Below are 12,084 nucleotides of genomic sequence, written 5' to 3'. Positions count from 1 at the left end.
TGCACATTTCATAACAGCAGCTAAGAAAAACCTCACCACAAACTCAAACTCCCCAGTCAGGAAGGATCTGTGAACTGTGTCCCAGTTTCCTAATCAGCGCTGACCTCCATTGTTTCAAGACATCACCCTTCACCGGCATATTCTGCCATTGGCACTCAGAAGAATGAAAAAGAGAAACAGTCAGACCCCACTCACATCTGCTCCAGGGCTCTGCTGACTCAGCAAGCAGGGGTCTCCTGGAAAGTGGAAAGTATGGGCACTTGGACTCCACTGAGACCCACAACCTCCTGGGGTCCAGACTGGGGGGGGCAGCTGCTTGTTTATACTGTGTCCCAGACCAAACAGCTGGGGAAATTGTAACCTCTTTCATTTTCCACTGCTGCCTTAGAAACACATTTGATTATCTCCACAAAGAAGAAATTTCTTTTCTCATTCTTTGTTCTGCTCTCTCCTTCTTTCTATCTTCCTTGCTACTTTTCTCCTTGCTCTCCTTCCTTCCCTTTCCATCTCTTTCTTCTTTCATGCTCCCTCCTTCCCACTTTCTCTCTTTTTTTCCTTCCAACTTCCATCTGTTGGGGAAAGTTTAACAAAGTGATAAATTCTTTATTTTCTGAGCCAGAAGGATTTTTGGGTTTGTTTGTTTTTTGGCCAAAGATTTATTTGTAACTGAAACAGCTAGTGAAATAAATAGGCCAAAGTCCTCTGCTATTCAGGCGAAAAGTCCATGGAAAGCCCAGAAAGGGTTGAACTTCATGGTGACCTCAGCAAATATATTTTTGGAGAAAGAAGACTGAAATTTGGTTTCTACTCATGCCCATGTGTCTCTGGTACTCTGTCCCAGGCCTGCTGGTGGAAGAGCCCACTCCTACAATCAAAGGAAAGGGAGCAGTTGTGAAGATAGGGGTCTAACACCCCAGCTGCATATCATCTTCCAGTCTGACAAGTATTAGCTCTATGCTCTCTTCTGAGTCACAGAATATATATCAATATACTGCAAGAGATAAAGACCTGTGGTCTGCAGAGAAAGCCCTCATTTGAACCCTTCTTTATTAGAAAGGCAAAACGACATTAATAGTTAAAAGCAAATTCCCAACTCTGCTATTTATACACAGGCTGTCTTCAAGAATAGGACAGACTCTCTAAGCCTGTGTTTCTCCATCTCTTAAGATAGGAATAACAATGGCACCCATGTGACAAGCGTGTGTGCGCAAAGGCTTAGCACAGTACCTTCCTCACTCCGACAATACGTAGCCGCTGGTAATTTAGATGAATAATTCAGGTAGCTGTGAATCCAGCTCTTCAGTTTATCATCTAGACCACGCTTTCCACCAGGAGAAGCACACACCTGTTTACCAAGTGCTTGTGCTGGAAATAAAGTGCATGATGTCCGCCATATTTGATTGGTCTACCAAAAAGAAAGTATTGAAAGAGGAAATAAAGTTCGGCCAGCATGACCCGGACCTCTGCAAGTTCCCAGCTGCCTGGGGCTGAGTTCTCCTTCCTAAATGTCCGTAGAGCCCACGTTGAATAATCGGGTTCCGAATGCTATATCCATTGCCTTATAGCTTTTAGAATCCACATTTTTCTCATTTTTGAAAACTGGAATAACATATTCCCATCTCCAATTCCCTGGCTTCACTCCCAGTCTCTGATTTCCCTAAGATTGCTGACAGTGGTTTTGTAATCACATCTGCAAACCCTTTCTCTATTCTAGAATTGAATCCAACTTGAACTCATTAAGTGTCTAGTTCGCTTTTTATTATCTCTTGCACTATCTCGGGCTTCAGTTTTCTCTTTAAAAGCATGTTTCTTTAGATATTATACATTATACATATAATACATGTTTATAGCTGAAGATTTCATAAATATGGTTAGGCAAAATGATGAGGTCAGAAGTCATCAGTAATCCTAGCGTGCAGACATAATAATGGTGCTTCCTGATTTACTCTAACACCTTCTACTATGTTTCTTTGTAGAAACAGATACATATGCTGTTGGGTAAATAAAGCATGAACGTTTTCTTCCTAGAATTCTTTTTCTACCACCTTATTTTTGATGTCAGCATAGGGCTTCATTGTGGTAATATGAGATAATTCATTTGAGTATTTTGACTTTTCATCTGTTTGCTGTGTTTCCAATATTACAGTCACTATTCTGGTAAAAGGAGTAGGTGCTTAGTACATAGGTGCTGATATCCTGGGGCACCTGGGTGGCTCAGTTGGTTAAGCATCTGCCTTTGGCTTGGGTCATGATCACTGGGTCAGAAGGAGCCCCAAGTCGGGGTCCCTGGTTGGGGGAGTCTGCTTGTAGTCTTCTCTCAGCCCCTCCCCCTGCTTGCACTCTCTCTAATGAATAAACAGATCTTTAAAAACTATAGCTGCTGATACCCTTAAGTAGGGAGGCCCCAGGGGCGTGAGGATGTAGACTTGAGAGTTAGAGGTACCATATCCTCATGCTTCTCGTCCCCTGCTATGTGGCTGCCCTCAGGCAAATCTCCTCTTCCCTCCAGGACTCTGTTTTCCTTCAGAGAACTCTGCTGTTAAAGGGCACTGATGGATAGTGGCTCCCACAGAGACTATGAGCCTGAATAGAATGTTTGTAGCAGAGCGCTTGGTTCTTAAAGAATATCCAAAAATAATAGCTATTGTTGTTAATATTATTTTTGTGATAAGATTCTGTATGGTTCAAGGTCTATGTACTTTGAAAGCAAAGATGTTATCAGAGGTCAGTGATTCTCTTAATTTAAGGAATTTACATTGTTAACTCTATGTGAAGGGAATAGAAGGCAGCAGTGCCCTGTAACTGCGTTCAGCCTAAGTCTCCCTGTGGAGACTCACTGCCTACGGACAGTCCATTCTCCTAGGATGGGACACATGCGTTCCTAAAAATTATCATGCTGTGCAGAGTACTATGATAAGCACCAGAGGGCTCAAAGGAAATGGGGTTATAGCAGAGGTTCTCAATCACTCGTCAAACCTCAACATCTCATATACTTTGGCCCCTCTCCTCAGCGGACAATGACGATGTCTACAGACAGTTTTGGTTTTCACCCTGGTGGGCAATGGTGAAGAGAAGGCGGAGGAGAAAGGCCAGCGATGGTGTTTAGCCCCGTGGTTAGCATGGGACACTCCCCATGGCGCAGAATTACCCAGCCCAGAATACCGCTAGTGCCAAGGTTGAGAAGCCCTGGGTGAGAGACACAACCCTTGGAAATTTGTCCAGGATTCATTAAAGAAAAAAGGCTGGCAATCTAAGAAAAACAGTCACACAGCTTTCCCACATTCAATGATTAAGAAATGCAAATATACTGTAGTAAATATTGCACTTTGCCTTAGGAAAGACTGGCGTTTGCTTATGGCAATGGACATGGGAAGGGTTGCAGCTCGTGGGCATTTGTGAAGGGGTGGAAGCCAGTTTATCTGAAATGGGACAGAAAGCACCAGAGGTCGATAGGTGTGGCTTATGACCTGAGGTGGGGAGTGGGAGTTTGAGGGGGTGTGTGGGGGGGTGTCTTTCCACGCAGCCCGGCTCCAGCAAGGGCCCGTTTTGTCATTCATGCGCTGTATCCTGGGATGAAATCATGCATAAACAAACATGAAATACAGTTATGTCCGAGTTGTTCTTTAATATATCAGTGGAATTGGAGCAAACTCATGTTTTCGAAACATATTTTATAGCACGACTGACTATACATACATAATTGCACTGAACTAATTTCCCTAAAACTAGATCTCACAGCAAGAATGAACCTCAACAGTGTGACAGCCTTCATTATCAAAAAGACTTATTAAACCTATAGAAATGACCAGACAGAAATGTTCCAGAGAAGCAACTAGGGCCTTGGTAAATAAAATTCTTTCACATGCTGTTGTATATAGCACAAGACTTTTCCATGACCTGGCAAGTGGCCTGTGCTATTTATAACGAAGTCTTCTTTAAATCCTGTATAATGCTGAAATATTTAAGGGTGAAATTATATACATGGGATTTGTTTCAAAATAATCCAGGTGGGAACAGTGAATAGTGGGGCTAAGCGGAAAAAGAATTGGTCATGAGCTCATAAATGAAATTAGGAGATGGGAATGTGGGGCTTGGTTATAATCTCCTCCCTGCTTTTGGATAATAAAAAGAAAAAGAAGAATAGTTAATTTAGAAGATTGTATGCAGTGCACTTGCAGTTAAGTCCATATAAATACTGGCTTGAAAATGGTGATACCACAATTTGTGAACATCGGGTTCACATGTAGCTATTGTAGTGAAATTGCACATTAAAAAAGATGGGGTGGGGGCACCTGGGTGGCTCAGTGGGTTAAGCCGCTACCTTCAGCTCAGGTCATGATCTCAGGGTCCTGGGATTGAGCCCCACATTGGGCTCTTTCTCAGTGGGGAGCCTGCTTCTCTCTCTCTCTCTGCCTGCCTCTCTGCCTACTTGTGGTCTCTGTCTGTCAAATAAATAAAATCTTAAAAAAAGAAAAAGATGGCATGCTCAGTTACCATGGTTTCCAAAGGACCAGCTCTTCTAAGGAGAGTATGACGATTAGTAAAATCAGGTGTCAAAAGGAGAAAATTAACACTCAAGTCAAGGTCAGCGATCAGGGCCAACTACTCAAGAGTGTTGTTTTACAAGCTGAGAATAGAAGAAGCCCCTTTAAGAGTGGAGGTGAGCCTGACCGTGTGAATCCTGACTGAGCGGGGGAGGATAGCAGGGTGGCTAAGAGCCTGGGTGGGCCTCCCAGTCTGACCTCGCTGGGGAGGCCTGGTTTCCCTGAGTGACCTTGAACACATCAACTTCATCACCCTGAGAAATTTTGTTTCCCTTCAGGTTTATGAAAACTGGATTCTCCTTGTAATAAAAAAAAGAAAGAGCAAGCTTTAAAGAAACAATGACAGGGATGCCGGTGGTAATAAAGTCACGTCAGAGTAGATTGCAGAAGCTCATAAGCAATTTTGAGATACTCTTTGGAACATCTGATGAAAACTAGAAAAAAAAAAAAAAACTCCCCTGAAAAATGCACATACGAATTCACAGAAAATTTGTATGCAATGTTTGGAGAGTCACAGGCCCCCTCAACGTTCCTTCAGGGTACTGGGTGAAGAGCCTAGAGGAGAGGCCGTGCCAACCATTGGTGTAGAAGCCAGGGGGTGAAGGCAGCACTACGGCTGCTCCTCCTGACCTATTTCCTCTGCCAGAGCTCTTCCTTCCACTCTCCAAATTCTACCCCCTTCTTCAAAGTCCCTCACTTTCTAGAAGCTTTTCTCAGCCGGAGCTAGCTGCAGAATTTCTCCTCTGAACTCAGTGAGTAACGTATCAGGGCTGCTATTTTGGTCCTTAATCGTATGCTCTCTTTGAGTGTTTGTCTCTGGATTCCTGCATATGTGCCTGCGTGCGTGTGTGCGTGTGTGTGTGTGTGTGTCTGTGTGTGTAACTAGATTGTGAGCAACCTGAGAGCAACACCATATGTCACACTTCCTGGTATATCCCCCCAGATCGGATCATGCAGACAGCTAACAAACCGACGTCATAGATGCTTAGAACTAGGTTCTTGTGAAATACTTTCTGAGCAAATGAATAGTTTACTCTTTGCTTTGCTTTTTTCTCTAATACTTGAAGCTTAGCACTCTTTGCTCCTTCCGTCTGCAGCGCCCTTTCCCAGGACTCTGAGCAAACCCCCATTTATGATGTGACGCTCAGCTCAGAATCTTCAGGGAAGTCCTCTGCCCCCCACTGACCTCCTTCCCCCCCCAGCTCCATGACATAGGCTCTGGAAGATCTCTGTCCTGTTCCTACACGCAGGGTAGCATATGGCAACAATTCCCCATGGGTGGTCTCCCCACGGCTGGGAATACGGGAGGCGCACAGAGTATGTGGTACATGGAGGAACACATTTACTTGCTTATGCACTTATTTTAATGTACAGTCGTAACAATGTATTACAGACCCAAGATGTCATAGAGGGTATTGGTGAGAGTGAGGCTAAATAGAAAGGAGGCGGAAAAGAGAGGCAGAAGGAAGTCAAAAGAAAACTAGTGAGTGACCATTGTCTTGCTATGATTTTAGGACAAAATCTGTGAAGGCAAAGTGTGTTTACTCAGTCCATGTTTTTGAGTACCAGGCTGACATTTGGAAGAGGCAGGTGGGTTGTAGCATCCGTGTCTCTATGTCCTTCTCCCTGGGAGGGCAGGGATAGAGCCTAACCTCGCTCGACACCAGCCAGAGCTGGGGTTTTGGGGTTTGGGGCTGAAACAGATCATATAGGACAGAATTAAAAAGTTCTGTCCCAGCATCAGCTTTGCCCTCTTTGAAGCACGATTTTATCAGCTCACTGGAACAGAGGAAAGGCGCAGCGAGAGGAAGGAAGCTCACAGCTCCTCTTCCCTCTGACCTGACCCCACATAGTCCAGACAGACCCCTGTAGGAGCCCATTGTCCTAAAATCCCAACGGATGGCTTCGTTTGCTTCTACCTCCTTCCAGGGTTTTTGAGGCAGCATGAAAGCCTAGTCAGGATTGTGCAAAGAGCTTGCTCTGCCTTTAACATGATTAACCAAGGACTTTCAGAGTCTCATCACCATGAAGACTAGTTTTACCCACCCGGGCATTTGCTAACTCCGTGGAACAATTATTATTACCTCAGTCATCAGGAGTTACTGAAAGGGAGGAAACACGAAACATGAACAACGCAGCAAGGGAAACGTAGTCAACCAGCACCTGCCAGAAAAGCCTGGAGGGTGGGAATGGCAGAAGAGGTTTTCGCAGGCTCCTCCCCAGGGGGGGCCGCAGAAACTTCCAAGCTGGAGGTCTTTGTGTAAGAGGTGAGGGGTGTGGTGGGCCGAGGGACTTGCGGCTGGCTGGCGAACAAAGGAAGGAAAAGGGAAAGGCAAGGGTGCTTCCACTTTTCAAGGTAACATAGTTGAATGAATCCAAGATTGAATTGGCTGTAATCACTGGTGATTCATTTTGAGAAAATCACAAAGGGCCTCCTTCCCCCCAGTTTCCTCTGTAGGGATTTCCCAGGCTAAGAGGGCAGCCCAGTTTGAGTCACTGGGTCACAGAACTGTAGAAACGATAACGTGAAACAGATCCACTACACTCCGAAGGACTGTTAACCCTGTGTCCGCAAGAATTCTCTTAATAGTAAATTACCTATAATCGAATCAGGTTTCTTCTAAACCTATCAACTATGGGACTCCTGCTTTCCTTCTTAGCCCCCTCAGAATGGTCAGAGGTCCACTGAGACAAAACTGACAGGTTGAAATTATAGCCACTTTGCCACTCATGACCAGGTATCATGAGGAGTTGCGCTCCTTCTTTATGGGGAAAGATTGGGTCTCTCTACTAGACCTTAATAGAGAGACTTCACAGAAACATTAATATAATTTCCCTTCTGTTCGACTGAAAATAACAGTCACCATTTCCGGGTGCCTCGTGTATTCGAGGCACTTAACGAAATTACCATTATTTCTCACAAGAATCCCACTGGAAAGGTGTTATTTAACTACTGAACAAAAGTAAGATCTAGAAAAGCGAAACGACAGGTGCACAGCCACCTAGTTAATAAGTGGCAGAGCTAAGACACGAGCCTTAGCTTTGACCAGTTCCAAATCATTTATTTCCACTCCCCTTATTGCCCTTCTAGAAATTCTATAAGGATAGGACTTCACAAAAGCAAAAAGTTATACAATTTAATAGAACCACCAACTAAAATACGATTCATCACAAATATCCAAAACATGACATAGCTCTAGCTATGAACGAATTCAACAAGCTCACCTCAAACATTCATCTGTGCCCGTCAGCCCCCATAAATCCCCTGGGGCAGGTGCCCTAGTGTTCCCTATTCATCACCCAGTCAGATACCTTTAAACCACACTGACGTGATATTATTTATTTTGTTAATGGGTGGGAAGAGGGAAGTGGTCATTTATGGGACATGCATTTTTTTTAAACTATTTAATTCCTGGCATTTGTGAGCACCGAAAGCTCAGCGTTCAGCCATTGCTCATTTCCATGAGGATTCAAGATTTGAAAAGAATAGTTTCAGGATGATGGTGGACTCATTGGTCATGTCTACTTCTAGGAGTATATTCTCACACTATGAATTGCACGACCAGAGTCAGTATAGAGAGGGAGCAAAAGGGTAGGCATCTTTTTAAGGAGCCAAAGATGAGAGAAAGGGGGAGGCCAGTCTTCATGGCCAGAGTTCATGACTCTCTGCCACACCCAAAGCTGGTCGCCGTGATACGCCATCTTAAGTATTCACACCTCTATTGCTTTCATTTCCTGAGTCTTGGTCTCAGTGCCTAATGATAATCCATGGGTTTCATCTTCCCACAAACAAGCTCCTTATTCATGGACTGTCTGAAATTCATGGCTCACTTTAGCCGTGAAAAGTCAAGCCCCAGGACTTCAGGAGTCTTAACTGACCTGGAGTCCCCGAGTGAAGGCCAGCCTGCAAGGTCTCCCCGTGTGTCCCAGTCACACTTCTCACAGCTACTCTGTTGGAGAGAGCTCTGCCTAGAAACTTTTAACTTTCCACAGTCTATATGCTGTCATGCAGGCCCTTCCAGCCCACTTATCCCCAGGCCAAATATCAGGGTAACGACTACCCTTTGGTGATGTTGTCCAGACCCTCTGAGGCCCTTTCTCACACTCAACGGCATTCTTGTAGGCCGCTGGAAAACACTGGAGCTGGACAGGCTTATAAAAAACAAGGAATGTGCCTCCTCCTTAAATACGCTCCCCGGGAGGTTTGCATTCTTCGGATCCCCTAACTCTCCATGCATAATCCTGGGCCTATGGCTTGTGTCTGAGTTGAACTGAATCGAGATGGGAAGGGCACATACTGTTACCATTCCTATTTGCAGATGGTGAAACTAAGACCAGTAGGTTCAATGGAATAACTGAACATAGATGGTGAGGTTCCCACCAGATGAAATTAAGGCTTTAAATGAGCGGTGTTTTAGTGGGCATTAGAGATGAACTTTTGGAAGCAGGACAAAGGTGGATGCTACATACCTAATGTACCAGAAGCAGCAAATGAAAGGGGGGTGGGGTAACAAAAGGGGGTGTGAAGGAGTTGTGGGAGGGCCCACTGAGTCACAGACTATTAATGACCATGGAAGTGAAAGTTGTTTTTGCCATAGGTAGTTGAAAATGATCTGTTAGGGGCATGAGCTCACACTGTCCCTAACTGTGGGAACTCAGAGGAAAGATACTCAAATTTCTCTTTGCCTCAGTTTCCTCATTTCCTTAGAGTACAGATGATACTACCTACCTCACAAGCTTGTTATAAGGGAGAAATTAGGTAATCTGGATCAGGGTTTCTCACCAGGGGAATTACTGACATTTGGGGCTAGAAAATCCTTTGTAGGGGATGGCAGTGAGGCTCTGTTGTGCATTGTGATATGCCTAGCAGCATCCTGGGCCCCCCACTAGATGCCTGCACTAGATCTCTTACCCTCAGTCAGGACAATCGGAACCATCTCCAGACATTGCCAGGTATCCCTGGGAAGGCAAAGCATCTCCCACTTAAGACCACAGATCTGGATAAAGTGGACATTTAATCAATCCTATTACAAGTGTTCACTCCCCTCCCTGCTCTTTCTTCCTAACATGTGTTTTCAGTGACATCTCTCAAATATCTCAGCATCTTCTGTCCCATCACTTGCATTTAAAACCACCTCTGAGGGGGTGCCTGGGTGGCGCCTGGTGGGTTAAAGCCTCTGCCTTCAGCTCAGGTCATGATCCCAGGGTCCTGGGATTGAACCCCATTGGGCTCTCTGCTTTGTGGAGAGCCTGTTCCCCCACCCCTCACCCGACCCTGCCTGTCTCTCTGCTTACTTGTGATCTGTCTGTCAAATAAATAAATAAAATCTTAAAAAAATAAAATAAAACCACCTCTGAGGAAGGAGCCTGACAACTGCATTTCCATAGGGAGTGCCTTCATTTCAGTCTGAGTGCAGCTCCCTGAGCCAAGGACACCACCTCGAATGAGTTACGGGTCAACACTAGCAACCTGAGACTAGCGTCTTAGGGAAGTGTACTTCCTAACCTCTCAGAAGACAGTCTCTGCAAATTCTTATATATGCTGCCCACTTGTAAGATAGGAATTAATGGTTCCCAAATGGTTCTCTGGAACACCAGCTCTAAGTGGTTGAGAATAAGTTACATAATTAGAAGTTTCTGCGGTTAAATGAATCTGAGAAATTCTGGGTAGACCAAAATTAAACAAATCTCTTTAATTCTAAGGCCTTATCAGAGTCTTTAACATGCTTTAACATGCTACTATGCATCTACTATGCATGCTACTAATGCTACTAATTATTCATGAAGAGATAGGTTTTATAGTTTTCATGGACTCATTTTTATATAGCACCAATTTTTATAGGCCAGGAATCAGCAAACTCCTTGGTCAAATCTGGCTTACTTGCTCCTTTTATCAACCAAATTTTATTGGAATACAGCTAACCCCATTTACACACTGTCTATGACTGCTTTCATATCACAATTGCAATCTGAGTAGTGACAGAGACCACATAGCTTACAAAACCCAAATTCTTCACCCTCTGGCTTTGAGAAGAGTTGAATGGTCTGTGGAATCCATGGTGAAAAACACTGGTTTGGAGAACCTCCGTGTTAGAAAGGGGTTTCATGGTAACCTAGCCCACTGTGGCAGTGTGACTTCACAATGACCACAGCCTTCAACATCATCTGAGGAGCTTGTTAAAAATGCAGACTCTGGGGATCCTGTCCTGACTCACTGAACCAGATGCTAGGGCCAAAGCTCAGGAACTGAAGTTCAATCAAATTATCCACCAGTCCTTATGCACAGCCCAAATCGGTGCCCCTGACCTAAGCTGGTTGCCAATGGAATAGCAGAATCTCTCAAGTGCCTTTGGCCTCCTTTCTACTTCCAAGGGTGGAGAACTCACTACTTCCCCCAAAGCCCATTCTGCTCTTAGTCTGAGATAATTATCAGAAAGTTCTAGATGCTGAATATAAATATGTCTCTAGGAATTGGCTTTCATTTCCCTCCATTCCCACTTACTACTGTATATAAGCAGGAAGGCAGAGGGCAAAGTTAACCACAAAAGCCAACATTTACAATTCCCTAGATCTAGTATTCCTCAGGAAGCCTTCTCTGGCTTCTACAGGCAGAATTCCACCACCCTGCCCTGCTCAAAGAGCTCAAAGTACGTTGGAGGTTCCTCCGTGCCTTCTCTCTCTTTCTGTAATTCAGTGTTGTAGTGAAAGGCACAGACATTGGACCAAGTCAAGTAAACCTCATGTCCTCGCCCAGCCTGTCATTGCATAGCTGTGGGCCTTTGGGTAAGATCACAGCACCTACCTGGGGTAGTTGCGAGACTTTGATATCACAAGTTCAGGGCTTAGCTCAGAACTAAGCTAAGTTCTGGTTAATGGTTAAGTGCTCAGCGTCAGCAAGGAGGGGATGAGGTTGCTATGCTCTTGAGTGGGTGCTAAACTTCTCGAGGGAAAGGGCTGTCTATAGCTTATCACCCTTTGAATGCCAGTGTCTATCATATAATAAAAAAGAAAGATTGCAGTGGACAGATAAAACAGTGGTCAAAAGCAACGGGATTGGAAGATCATCTGCTGAGTTTCAACTCCCTTTACCACCTGTGGCTTCATGTATGGTCTTGGGGAAAGAGCTCGATTTATCCATGTTCTAGTTGACTTCTGCATAAAACCACCACCTAGGTAGTTATGAATATTAAATAAGATAATTCAGGCAAAGGACTTACTTAGCATATAACAAAAGTTCTGGAAGGGCTATAATTATTATGGCTGCTATAATTATTATTCATACTGTCCCCTCAGCATGCACTGGTGGCTGTTTGGCTAAAAGGTTTGCCTGGAAAACATGTCTTTGCTCACGAAGAAGTCTTATCTCGTGTTTTTTTTTTCTACTTCTTATTCTTAGCTCCGATCCCCTGGGAAACACACAGCCAGAGAGACAGCTTGAAATTTGGGACTAAGCTGACAGAGGCCCATGCAAATCTATCCTAGAATTATATACATAGTAAATCCTGTGGCTACACTAAGCTGCACACAGTTAACATTCCCC

General features: G+C 44.4%; 1 long non-coding RNA gene across 3 annotated transcripts in view; it reads left to right on the top strand.

Moving 5' to 3' along the window:
* LOC122909289 overlaps window positions 1-12,084 on the top strand; it is a 311,611-nt gene that overhangs the window by 203,898 nt on the left and 95,629 nt on the right. The window lies entirely within an intron of this gene.

This window comes from Neovison vison, chromosome 6 (assembly GCF_020171115.1).
Source record: "Neovison vison isolate M4711 chromosome 6, ASM_NN_V1, whole genome shotgun sequence".
In the NCBI taxonomy this organism is placed as follows: domain Eukaryota; kingdom Metazoa; phylum Chordata; class Mammalia; order Carnivora; family Mustelidae; genus Neogale; species Neogale vison.
Note: the sequence above shows the minus strand (reverse complement) of the source record. Positions and strands in the feature narration are given on the sequence as shown.